This window comes from Parasteatoda tepidariorum, chromosome 6, assembly GCF_982258835.1.
Source record: "Parasteatoda tepidariorum strain Cologne lab strain chromosome 6, Ptep-v5.0, whole genome shotgun sequence".
NCBI lineage: Eukaryota > Metazoa > Arthropoda > Arachnida > Araneae > Theridiidae > Parasteatoda > Parasteatoda tepidariorum.
Window position 1 is genome coordinate 113,523,717 of NC_141760.1, and position 13,053 is coordinate 113,536,769.

Sequence of the window (13,053 nt, forward strand, 5' to 3'; positions counted from 1 at the left end):
TGACAAAGCCAATATCCGAATAAACTTGAGCTTAAGTTATTAATTTAAAATTAAAATTGTGTGTGAATAATATTACTGTGACTTAAGAGCAAAAAAAAAAATCAGTTTGAGCAAATAACAGATGCGTTCCTTAATCTATTCATTCAGTAAATAAATACATAAAAAAAGAAATTAATTAATGAAAAATAAATAAATTAAACTTTTATGAGTGTTTAAACCTAAAATCTATCTTTTAATGAATGAAAAGAAATCATTTATCGGTAGTCGGCACTCTTAACTGAGCCAATGCTACTCAATTTACGCAAAAATATTTACTTATTGCAATAATTTTTCAGGAAACTTAAAAAATTATGTTTCCAACATTTCAAATTTTAGCATTCGTTTTTTTTTCCCCATTACGACATTGTTTTTAAAAATAATAATACAATAACGAGCATTTAATTACACAAAGTTCACTTTCTGTTACCAAAATATCATTGTGCATATTAAATGATTTTTTTTTTGTAAAAATAATTATATACAAAAACAAAATGTTATAATGTAGTAAACGCCCCTCTCAATCTACATATACAGAGATACAAACTTGTTTTGCTCCGTGAAGAAAAATATTTTTTATTGAGTGCTAAAGTTATATTTATTGTATGATTCTTTGTTTATTTAATGTAAAACCATTTTCCCCCTCTACGTATAAATAATAAATAATTGAAAAAAAATTATGTGAAACATAATTTTGTTCCAGGTGAGAATTATAAATTTTACCAGAATTATCTTAAATTCTGCATGGTTTCGTTTTTAACTACCACTCAATAAAATATTTTAAAGAAAGTGGAGCAGTTGGCATTGCTAGAAAATATATCGATCGCTACAAAATATAACGTGAAATAATAAAGTGAGCATGATTTCAATAAATAATAAATGATTACTTACAATTTAATCCTTGATTATAAGAAAATCCTAACACTTCGTTTAAATTACACTTATGACTGTCTTTTTTTTTCATAAAAAAAGAATAGATGGGGTGTATTCTTTGTTAAGTATCACCATTGGTTTAAGCAAGGCAGAGGCACCTCCTATTTTTAGTATTTAAATATTTTGCGACAGTGATTCCCACCATGTGTGGCAAAACCTCCCTTTTTTTTTGAAGGATTTACGCCAATTTACTGCAAGGGTTCTATTTGTATATTCAACAAATTCGAAAGCCGCTTTGCAAAGTGATTTTCACCCTTGATAAAATTTAAGATCTATAAGCATTTTAGGGTATGATAATTGGGCTAAGCTAGACATGGACACCCCATGGTTTTCACATTTCTTTTGCCCTCTGTCACCACCAAAGGGCTATTCTCTGCCTGCAGGTGCCTGCCTTCTCTGCCTTCATCCCCAGATAATTGCCCTTTTACATCCTGGTAATGTGATATGAAGAGATGTTTGCTTATCTTTTTGCTTGTGGTACTGGAAAAATAAAGATTTATCTGAGGATCATTGGAAGTTTATATTCTGCATTCTGGAGAGTTTTCTAAATCATTCTTTTCAATGTTTTATTTATTTTTTTTAAAATTTTTATTGTTTTTTAAAATTGTATTTGTATGTATATAAAATTTATTTTCTTAAAACAAACAAAATATCAAAATATTTTGAAAAATTGAAAAAAAGAAAGAAACGATGGTGTTGGTTGATTTTGCGCCTTTTTCAAATAATGCCCCTATGGCTCTCGCCATGCCTGCCATACCCTAGATACGCCACTGTCTCTTGTTAACAATAACTTACAAAAAGGGCAATTTTTAAGGAATTTTAATGTTGAATGAACAGCATAACCAGCAAGGTAAACAATAACAGGCATAATTCTATTAGATTGTTGCAAATCCTCTTATGTTACATTTATTTCAAATTTGTTATTGCATAGTAAATTACTGTTAAGAAATTCAGATTCGTTGTCAATGTTTAAATCTATTTTAACATAGTCAAAAACATTTGATTTTAAAATCAATGGCAAAGTAGATTGAAGCCTCAGCTTCATTTCTGATTCATATAATTGAGTTATTGATATATCATACTGGCCGCCAGCTAATTGTCTATATTTACCGAATCTTGCTTCTAAACTATCAGTTTGAAATTTACCTGCCAGTATTAATTTTAAACCTAACTCTTCAGTGCAATAGCGGCAAATTTTTTGCATGCCTTGTGTTGTATGATAACCATTCAAGAATGGTTATCATACAACACAATGCAGAATCACTCCATAATGATAACCATTCAAGAAATGCTCTTAAATATCTAAAAGAAAAATCATTTAATCTCAAGGGCTTTTGATATCCATTCCTTTTATGAAATCCCTTAGTTACTGTTCTAACATTCATAATATCCCACCAATTTACAAAAATTTCTATATATTCAGCTGTTGATATTAGATCTAAAATATTATATTTTTCCTTAAGTGAATTTATAGCTCCTATTAACTGTCTATTGAATATATTTAAAGCAAGTTTTACGTTTTGTCTTTCAATGTTAGAAGGAAAAAGAGATTTTGTAATCAATGTGGGTGCATACTTAACCAAATTAGACCTTTCAAATTCGTGTAACTTACGTAAAGCTTGAAATGAAGCAGTTTTTAATGGTACATTTTTTACATTATCATTAGTATCAATATCATTAGTAACATCTACCTGAAATTCTGGATAAAACATACAAGAATTATAATTTTTTTGATTTAGCCAATTGTTCCTAACACACTTAATTATATGAACACTATCAATAATAAAAAATAATTTTCTACTGCTATCAAATGGGTGTGGATATTCAACCTGAACTTTAGGAGGTGTTGGAAATTTGGACATTTCCTTGCGGTTTATAGAATTATTGTCACTTATGACACAAAATGTATGAAAACCTATAGTTTCAAGACCAATTAATGTCTTTTTAATAAACTCATAGAGTGCATCAGAATTCACGGTTTTTACTGGCATTATTGCTACCACATCTTTGAAACTTGATTCCACACTCTGCACCATATAAACATAGGCAGAGTTAGCAGCCTCAATAGAATTATATGATGCTCCTATTATATCGCCACTCTTAAAGTCAAAAAAAGGTTTTAAATGGACTTCATCTATCATAACAGTAACGGTTTTATCTGCATCAGTTAAATAATCAAATTTCTGTTTAATGTAAGATAAGAAGTTTTCCTCAGTGGATTCATTTTTAGGACTAATATCATATGACATAATAGATTTTTTTATAGTTGAATGATGCGGAAGAATAACATAACCACTGCTTCTCAAAAAATTATATGCATGAGGAGATATAGATAAAAACAATGAAAAAAAAATGAGAAAGTCTGTAGAGTATCGGTTTTGATTTTTTTGAGTAAGAAGTAAAGATAGCTGCTCTTTTAGAAAGTTAATACCTAATTTTTGATTATCTGAGCTTAAGTTTTCTAATTCTGTAAGTTGGACAGTTATAGAGTTAATAAGATTTGGAATATTATCAAACTAACTTTAGATCATTAGACTTATTTAAATAACATAAAACATTTTAAATTTGCTGAACATTACTGATGATTAGAGGAAATGTTAAATCATGAAGTTTTTTAATCTTTACATTATCAATAAAAACACTTAAAGATAAATATATATGTATATAATGTATATGTATATATATGTATATGTATATAAATATACAGTAATATATGTGAGAACCTGATCAACAAATTTGATTTTCACAAAAGAAAAACTATTTTCAATACTTACCGGATTAAAAATACCATTTAAATCCACTAAACTAGATTTTTCTATCAGTTCAATTAGAGTATCTACTTTAAATTTTACATTATGCTGTTCATAAAGTTCTAAACTTTCAGCAAGGACACTTTCCAACTGGCACATTTCCATTCTTTTTCTCGTTGCCTCTGGCTCTTCTCGAATTGGCTCATTTTTGGTCATATATTCTGGACATCCAAGAAATATAGATGGAATAGCCTCCTTTGTTAACCTTGGTTGTTCATAGGGCACAACTGTTTTCTTTCCAGTTTTTTCACAAACAAATTCCACAACTTTCCTAGTGTCATTTTCCTTGAAATGCATCTCACATACCTATAACAAAATGAATACATTATTTATATGTGCATTTAAAATAAATATTATATACTATATTCATGCATAAAAAAATTAATAGATTTTTGTAGAAAAATTAATAGATTTAAATTTCAAAATCAAATAAAAAAAAATTTGCTTTAAGCAGTTACAATATATTACGGTCAAACAAAAATGTTTTAAAGTTTGAGCAAAAATTTAATAAAATACTAAAATTATTAATATTTTTATAAAATAAAACTCTATAAAAATAACTATATATATATATATAAAAATAGCTATATAGTTATTTTGTCATTATACACAAAATTTATTACAATAGTTTCGATATGATTGATAAGAACAACTTAATTATTATGATTAATTCATCCACAATTTAAAATAATTTACTCTAAGTAAAAATATAATAAAGAATCATAATTAAATTTTTAAAAATAAAAACAAATATTACTCACTTCAGAATTCTTTGTAACTTCAAAATCTCTTGGCATGGCGGCAAGCCATTTCTTACGTAATTCTTCATCTTTGGGAAATCCGAAAACTGATACTTTTGTACCATCAACTTTGTAATTTCCTCTGCAGTTTGGTACACAGCATTTAAATACCATTATTCATAACACTAAGAATTAAATTAATGCTGAAATTTATAACATTTGTAGAATAAATATAAATTTTACGAAGAACGTTTACATCAGAACACCGACGGTTGTTTACAAATTCTAATCAAAAATATTCGCCAATTGGCTGAATGCGTACACAGGTTACAATCATACAGAATATCGCCAATGGCTCGTGAGATCAGACTCGGATTTTTTCGAAAAATTAGCTACCCTGACTGGTTTTCCTCTGGGCCTAACTCTACTACGTCATCATCGCCTATAGTAACCCGTTGTGGGGCTTGATTCCTCTCAAGGAGGTATTGCTTGTATACACTCGACTGCCAATGCTAACACAGGAGAGACCACAACCGTGAACTTAATACAGCTCTCAAGGTCAGCATTTAAAAGTGCGACAGCGGCTTCACACAAAACAGCAATGAATCAACTTGGTGTACCCGTTCATCGAATTCTATCATAGCTATAATTCTGGTTGGGAGTACTGTAGTGTATCTACCACAACCGAAATACAATTCCAATTCACTTTTATATAACACATGGTAACTAGATTCTATGATGGGGTACCTTTTCACGGATGAAGGTTGACATTGTCGGTAACTACTATCCCCACATTGGTGACCCGAACGTGATCATCAAAACAAGACAATACATCTGGGAAAACAAAAGATGAGGGAAGGATGAAATGTTGTTCTACTGAAATAAATAAGTGCCCTTATCTTGAAATTGTGATAAGGGAGGGAGATATGAAGAGTGGATTGGTTAAAATAAACATTTAAAATCAACGATTTAAATATTTTTTGAATTATTTATTTTAAAAAATCATTTATTATAATTATTATTTTAAATTATTTATTAAAGAACTACTTTTATTTTTTATTTTTTTTAAAATTACAGTTCTTTTTTCTGCCTTTTTATTTTTTATTCACTATATTCAATACAAAAGGAAATTTATTTTATTAATTAAAGGTATTATCACGCAAAATAACTTACTATAATTATTCCTAGCATAGAAGTTTACAGTTTTCTTCTTGTTATAATTCTGATATCTGTTTTAATCTTCTGCATAAAAACTTGTCAGTAACTTTATAAGCTAAAAGTATTTAAAATTCATTCTGCTTAGAATGCATTGTTTATTTTATCGCTTCCTTTTAATGAGATTTGTTTTCCTACCTAACAGCTTTAGTCATCAAATTTCTTAGAGAGTTAGTTATACAATCTTCAAGAAATGTAAAGCCCAAAGAAAAAAGGTGCATCAAAAAAACTATGCATTGTGTTCTACATTTCAACGCTGATCCTCGCACAAAGTCATGACTTCTGATGCAATTCGCTCTTTACTATTCAACATCACGAAGCCGTCATAGTTTTCTTTTCAAGATAAAATCAACATCTTCGTAGCTAGATGAAATCAAAATTATCTGCGTCAGCGGGCGCAGAGATCCTCTCGCATGTTATATCGCTAAATCACAATCACCTTGTATCGGCGGCTTAAATCAGAATTCCGATGCTTGCAAGAAACTACAGCAACTATATAGCCATGGCGATGTATATATTAAATTGATAGTTTGCGATTTACGGCCCAGTCCTAATCATCAGATGATCTTTGCTTATCAATTCGCAATCCACAAAACGTTATTATTTTAAATCTATGTTGTTATTTTAAATCTATTAAAGTATTGTTCTAAACGAGGACTTGTTTTTCCTAAAAAGGCACTCTGGAATTTGAATGTCTGAGATATTCAGAACCCATAGCTTATAAAATCTAGCAGAATCACTACAAAATGTGCTTTTCTTCCATTTCAATTATAAAACGAAAAGAAAAAACAATTTCAAACGTATTTTTTTGTGATTAGTTTTCTCGGAATTATTCATCCCATAATATTAAAATATTGCATGTTATAATGATGTGCTATTAATGCAATCTTTCTACAAAATATATTTTCCAGCATGTAGTAATAAAATAATTGAAAAGCTCTTTAAGAAAAGCATTTCTTGTTTCAGTTTGACTGCATGAACATCCTGTCAGATCAAGTGTTGTAGAACGTTTATGTTCTGGTTCATCCCAGTGAAAGTTTTGAAGTGGTCTGTTACTCTCCTTGTTCAAAATTACAGTACAGTGTACCCGGTGTAGCATATGCCTGCATCAGCTTACCCAATGATCCTTTGGTTGGTAAGTTTTATTTGATTCTCAATGTTTTCAGATCTGCATGCTATGTATAATTTGTCCACGGTAAGAACTCCCCCCACCACAATGTCTGAGGCCATATGCTGCTATGGAAACAAGAATAGTGCATTTCAGGGAGGGTAGCTTCACTTCACTCTAGGGTTAACACAATAAACCGAAAAAAATGATACCCTTTCTCTCCCTGACCAAAAGCTAAAACCTGTCCTAAACAATGACCGTACAACCCTACTTGAAATAGTTATACCTCATTGCAAAAGTCACCGCCACATGGTCCAGACGAATGGCTCGGCAAACTATATGCAGTGGTGCTAATTATTACAATTTCATAGTCTATTACAGTCTTACGGTTCAGTTGTAAAAATTATGGTTTTCAGGAGTTTACGTAATCTTATTCTTAAAAAAACTTAAAAACTTCGGAAAGAAAAACTTATTCTTAAAAATAAGTTTTTTCCCCTTAACTACCAAGAGCTAATCTAATCAAGTTCTAACGAAACAATAATTTTTTTCTACTCTTTGAACAATTCTAAAAACAATTTTAAAAAATAGAAAATCGATTTCATAGAAATAAAAATATAGCTGCCAACTCTACTGGATTTTGACAGTTTCTCCTGATCTACTGGTTTATTTAAAATTCTAATCGTTTTTGTACATCTTTGAAAATTTCCTAAAATTGAGTAAGTTTCCTGAAAAAAAATTCCCATTTAAATAGAATTTTTGCACAGATTATTGCTTGCTTGAATATTTAAATAAATATAACATAATGAAGTACATATAAGTAATAGGGATGAAGATTCTCTTTTTAAATTAACTAAAAAATTCTTTCAACTATCTTTGAATTAAATGCCTTTTAATATTCAAAATTATGTATAAACATAATACATAGTATTTCAAGTATGTTAAATGTCAATCATAATTGTAAAATATTGCTGTTTTTCTATTTTGATGACTATAAAAAAATCCCTAAAATTCCATATGTGTAAAATATTTAGTACATTATGCAACAATTATCTTGAAATTTAAGTATACCTGTTTTTTTCCTATCAATGTTGACAGCTATGTAAAGAAAAGAAATCTCATCTTTCCCTCCTTCCAACAAGATAGTCTAAAATTTATCTTCACTCCTATTAGAAAGCAAAAAGGACATTAAAACAAATCTTAAATGTTGAGAGCAAAAATATTTTAGTAGTTCAAATGATGAAAAGGTAATAATATCTAGTTCTAATTTAACCAAAGAAATAGAAATTTAATTTTACAATGAAACAAATTTTCAGTAATGTATAATTTTTAATTTTATACTCTTATCTAATAGTTACAAGGTTGCCACTCCATAGGGACAACAGGGAAAACCTGGAAAATATACGGAATTTAAAAGTTACCTGAAATAACAGGAAAAATGCAGGGGATTTTTATTTTTTCTTTACAAACTGGGAAAAGCAAGGAATTTTATTTCTTATTTTCGTCTTTCTGGAAATGGTGCCCCCTTAAAGCGTAATCTATGGATTATTTAAGTATGTTCAGCTGTTCCTTTTTTTCCTCGAAACTTTTCCCTCAATTAAAGTTAGTATCGTTCACCCAACACAGTAATTGTGTTTCCTTTTAATATATTGTGTATAATATGTACAGGGAAAGCACAAGGAATTTGTTTTCCAGATTTGAAGAACAATCCTGTGTTACTTTCTTTATTTAATAGTAAAAGTTTGCATAATTTCATATTATATATCTATTTAAAATATGGTACGTAAACCTCAAAATTGTACTAATTTGAATTCTGTAAAGGCTAACTGTTAAAAAAATTTTATTTAAAGCAATGAAAAAACAAAATATTATATGCCATTCTGAGTTTGAGCCCTGTTAATAGGGCAAAGTAAAGTCCTCTTATGTTAAGAAAATGAGCAGTCAAGTGTTTACCAATTTTTATTCATCAAAATTTAGAACTTTATCTATTAATAATGGCATCACAAAGAGGCACATTCCCTATTCATCATAAACTTCACATTGTGCATCCTTCACAGAGCCTTTTTTTTAGCAAGACAGATTCAAAAAGTCAATTTTGTAACATTTCTGGCAGTCAGACTGAGGGGCCATGGGACATACAAAAACCCACTAGACCTAAGTCCAACATTTTCAAAATCCAAGTGTATTTGTTGATCCTAATGATTTATTCTGTCTTCTGTGAGAAATGATTCTGTCAAAAATAGAGCGAACTAGCGTTAAATTAGAAATAATCTGGCTTGAAAATTAATCACCAAGGATTCCCTTCAGAATTTAACCCTGTAACCAAAACATTTTTGAGGTTAATAAAGAAATAAAGCAACTTAAGGAAAGTTAAATTTTAAAAAAAAGAGCTTTTGGTATTCATTTTGTCGCAACATTGATTTATAAATAGTTATACGCTTGTATTGCGCAAAGAGTTACATTTAGTGTTAAAATAAAAGTATTTATTTTCGCTTTGAATGAAATTGGATAAAAATTAAACAGTTGATTTAATTTGCTTAGAACGAGATTTGGAATGATTAAACATGGTGCGTAGTGTTTTTCAAAAAGTGCTTAAAGGTGCTTATTTTCGATTTTTTAAGCCCTTAAAGGTGCTTTTTCATTGGGTGCTTTTAAAAAGCGCTTAATTTTCTCTTTTCGAAAATACGGTTTTAATTCGTTATTATGTCGATTTTCTCCATGTATTATGCAAAAGCTTGCTTTTCACTTTGCTCTATTCAACGCTTTTACATTTCATTTGACCGACCACAATCCGTTTCGGCGTACCGTCGGTCCGTAGCATGTGATAGTGCCAATCATTTTACATTATTTTATCATGATCGTGTAAATTCTTTGAAAATTATTTTGCATGTTTTTAATGTATCTATTCCTTAAGAAGTTCTTAAAAGATGCTTATTTTTTGTTGAAAGATTTGGCTACGCACCCAGTTAAAAAGTATTATAAATTGATGAAATAACGAAATTTTAAAATCTAGGAAATATGTATACCCTATAATAGCATGACAATATTTTTCAAAATAGAAATTTTTTTAATTAAATGTGTTTTTGCTAATTAATTAAAATTTTTAACATCAGTGTCAGGTCGGTTAAAGTATTGCTCTAAGAGAGCAATACTTAATATAGTTTTGACATTAACGATTTACCTAACTGTTTTTAATTTTGTGTTAAAAAGCAAGTTGTTTTGTTTACTTGTATTGAAAATTATAATTTCTTTCAGTACTTGGAACATTGAGTAACATATTAAAGTACTTAGTTAAAGATTGTGATCCAAACAGTGGAGAGCCAAATGATAATGAAGGCCATGAAGATGAATATGTAGTGAGTATTCTTACTTATCTTGTCGAGGAATTACTCTATTACAATTGTGTATATTCCTTTTTGCTGCAACGATGGTGTGTGTATGAATTTTCTATGGGAGCGTCTGAACTAACAAAATATATATCTATGCACATAAGTTAAAAATGTAGAGAAAATATGGAAAATATTAAAGATTAATGAAGAGAGAAGAAGAAAAAAGGTTAGAATAAATCCTTAGAAAAACTATTTTTTTGTATCTAAATTCTAAAGGAATGAATTGGTTAGGACTCTTTTTAATGTTGGATGAACATTTTGATTCCGAAATTCACGCCTGATTACTTCGAAGGATTATGAAACAAACATAGTAAAAAAAAAAATGTGAACAATCGCAAATATGAGAATTAATTTTCAAGCAATTAATAGTTTTAACTTAAACAATTTAAATAATTAAAATAACAGCATATCGAAAAGTGCCTTGGTAATATATTAAAATTTTTAATGAAATAATAGTATATTTAAATTGTGAAATGTAATTAACTTTAAAAAGTAAATTACATGGAATTAAGAGAACACCTTTACAATGAGTGTACTACAAACAATTCTTTAAATGAAATAATCCCCACCCCCAAATTCAAGAGTAGAAGAAAAAAAACTTCTTTCAAACTTTAGTATTTTTTGAAATCTAATAATTAAAAATGCTTTTTCCTTCATATTTGTAAAAGGCACCAGGCTTAAATTTGCAGCCAATCACTTAAATGGTTGTCCTATGTTTTTTAAATTTGTTTTTCCTGCTCTGCTAGAACTTAATGTTATTATAAATCTATTCTCTGGATTGTGATATTTTTAAAAATGGTTTTAAGTGTTAATGAAGTTTTTATTGTTTGTAGATTATTATATTTAAATTATAAATTTTTAAATTATAATTTTCCATTAACAGTACAAAAAATAATTTACTGGTAATAAACATATTTCAATTTTACCCATTTACCTTTATGTTTATCTAAATACAAGTGGTTTTAAAACTCATTAAATATATATTTAGTGTATTATAATGAAGTGTTTGTTCTGCCCAGAGTCATTTTTTTAAAAATTTTTTTAATTAAAATGATCTGATCTAAACTACTTTACATTTCACCAAATATCTAATTGACAGTCTTTAAAATCCAGTAAAGTGTTGAGCTATGGTTCAATGTCCTTGTATTTGGTATCATTTTAAAGGAAATTTGTTGTAATTTATGAATTCAAAAGTTATTTTTTGGATTTATGCATGATTATAGTAAAATTTATCATAGATAGAGAGCATTCATGATTTCGACTTATTCTATAAAAAAAATGTCGATTTTAAAGAAGAATAAGTTATTCAAAATATTACGATTTTACACATAGTTTGATTTACATTGTAAAATTGTTCCTGATTTGCTAATTATGAAGTGATTTCTGTCAAAAAAAATTTTTTTGGTTTTTCAAGTCAAAAATTATCTGAAATATTTATTTGCCCCCTTTGTTAGAATTTTTCTTTTAAGTTTATTTCATTCATTACCAACTTTGCCTTTAACTTAATAACTGGTTTTTACAATAAAATCTGTTAGTACAATCATGTTATGTTACATTTTTGAAGAAAAAAAAGATTAACAATTTTAAAGTTTCTCATATAACAGAGAGGACAAAACTAAATGCCCCCTCAGTTACACAAAATTGAGAGATTGGCCATTAAAAATTGACTCTAGGAATATAAACAAGTGCTAATGCATCCTAAGTCAACTAGTTTAAACCAGTTTTTCTACTATTAATGCACACTTTATATACAAAACTGTGCCATTTTTTTTTGATAGTGTGTCTTGGTTACAGTTAAAAGTTTTTTAAGTGAGTAATCAATATGGGAAAACAGCCGCAGAAGGAATGAGAGGATATAGAACTAGAATGTTTCAAAGAACAGGGACAGATCTAGATTAATATAATTAACAGAGAGAATTTTAAGAAAATTCCCAGATTTTTTTGTATCAAAATGTTTTTTTATTTGAGGTAATATGACCGAAAGTTCATTTTTGTGCATCTGAAATTTATATTTATTTCACACCAAAATTTAAATCGAGATATTTTCTTTGTTGCTTCCATTTTCTTTGTTAAAATAAAATTCTCTCCGTTATTTTTTTTATTTTTATTTCATTCATGTTTATAAATATTAAAAATAAAAATTTGAAATTTAACCTTGTAAATGAATTGTTATAGGATCAAAATTAAATGGTTCCAATTATAACAAAAAAATTTAATTGCTAAAGTTAAGCCTACTCGTTTTATTTTATTTCAATGAATTTAATTTGTTAATAATTTTTTTTCTCTCCAATTTTTTAGGCGAATGAGCAAATACAAGAAATGGAAAATGAACTTATGGCTCGACTAGGTAGTCAAAATTTTGAATTTTATTTTTAAACTGCCTCAACCTATGTTGTTATATAAGTTATTCATAATATCTGAGTATTTTATATTTTTTAGTTGAACTTGAAACGCACTTGGAATGTTTGGATGCCGTCACTCGGGAAAGAAATGAACTTTTGGTATGTTGAGTTTAATTATTTATATTAATTTCAGTTTCGGCAAAATCATCCTAATATTGATATTTTTTAAATATTTTTTATTCTTCACAATTCTACAGAACTTTGTATAGTCAAACAATGAAGTACATGACAACAATATTTTTCAATTCATTCTCATTTAAAAAATAATAAAAATAAAGGATTTATTTGTATTTCCTGTTCAACTTCAAATTATGATTTCGATTCTTTTTTTTTCTTTTTTCTTTTTTTTTTAACAAAACTATATAAAAATTACTAAAATTGTTTCAGTACAAAATACTAGAGTTGTTTCCTTGATTATATATG

General features: G+C 28.2%; 1 protein-coding gene across 1 annotated transcript in view; it reads left to right on the top strand.

Moving 5' to 3' along the window:
- LOC147808294 (coatomer subunit gamma-2-like) overlaps positions 1–12,733 on the top strand; it is a 44,459-nt gene extending 31,726 nt beyond the window's left edge. The window contains exons 7-10 of the mRNA XM_087166976.1: positions 6,701–6,869; positions 10,095–10,195; positions 12,527–12,575; positions 12,668–12,733. The gene's annotated coding sequence lies outside the window, so the exon portion shown is untranslated. The remainder of the gene's footprint in view (positions 1–6,700; positions 6,870–10,094; positions 10,196–12,526; positions 12,576–12,667) is intronic.
- Positions 12,734–13,053: the final 320 nt, after the last annotated feature.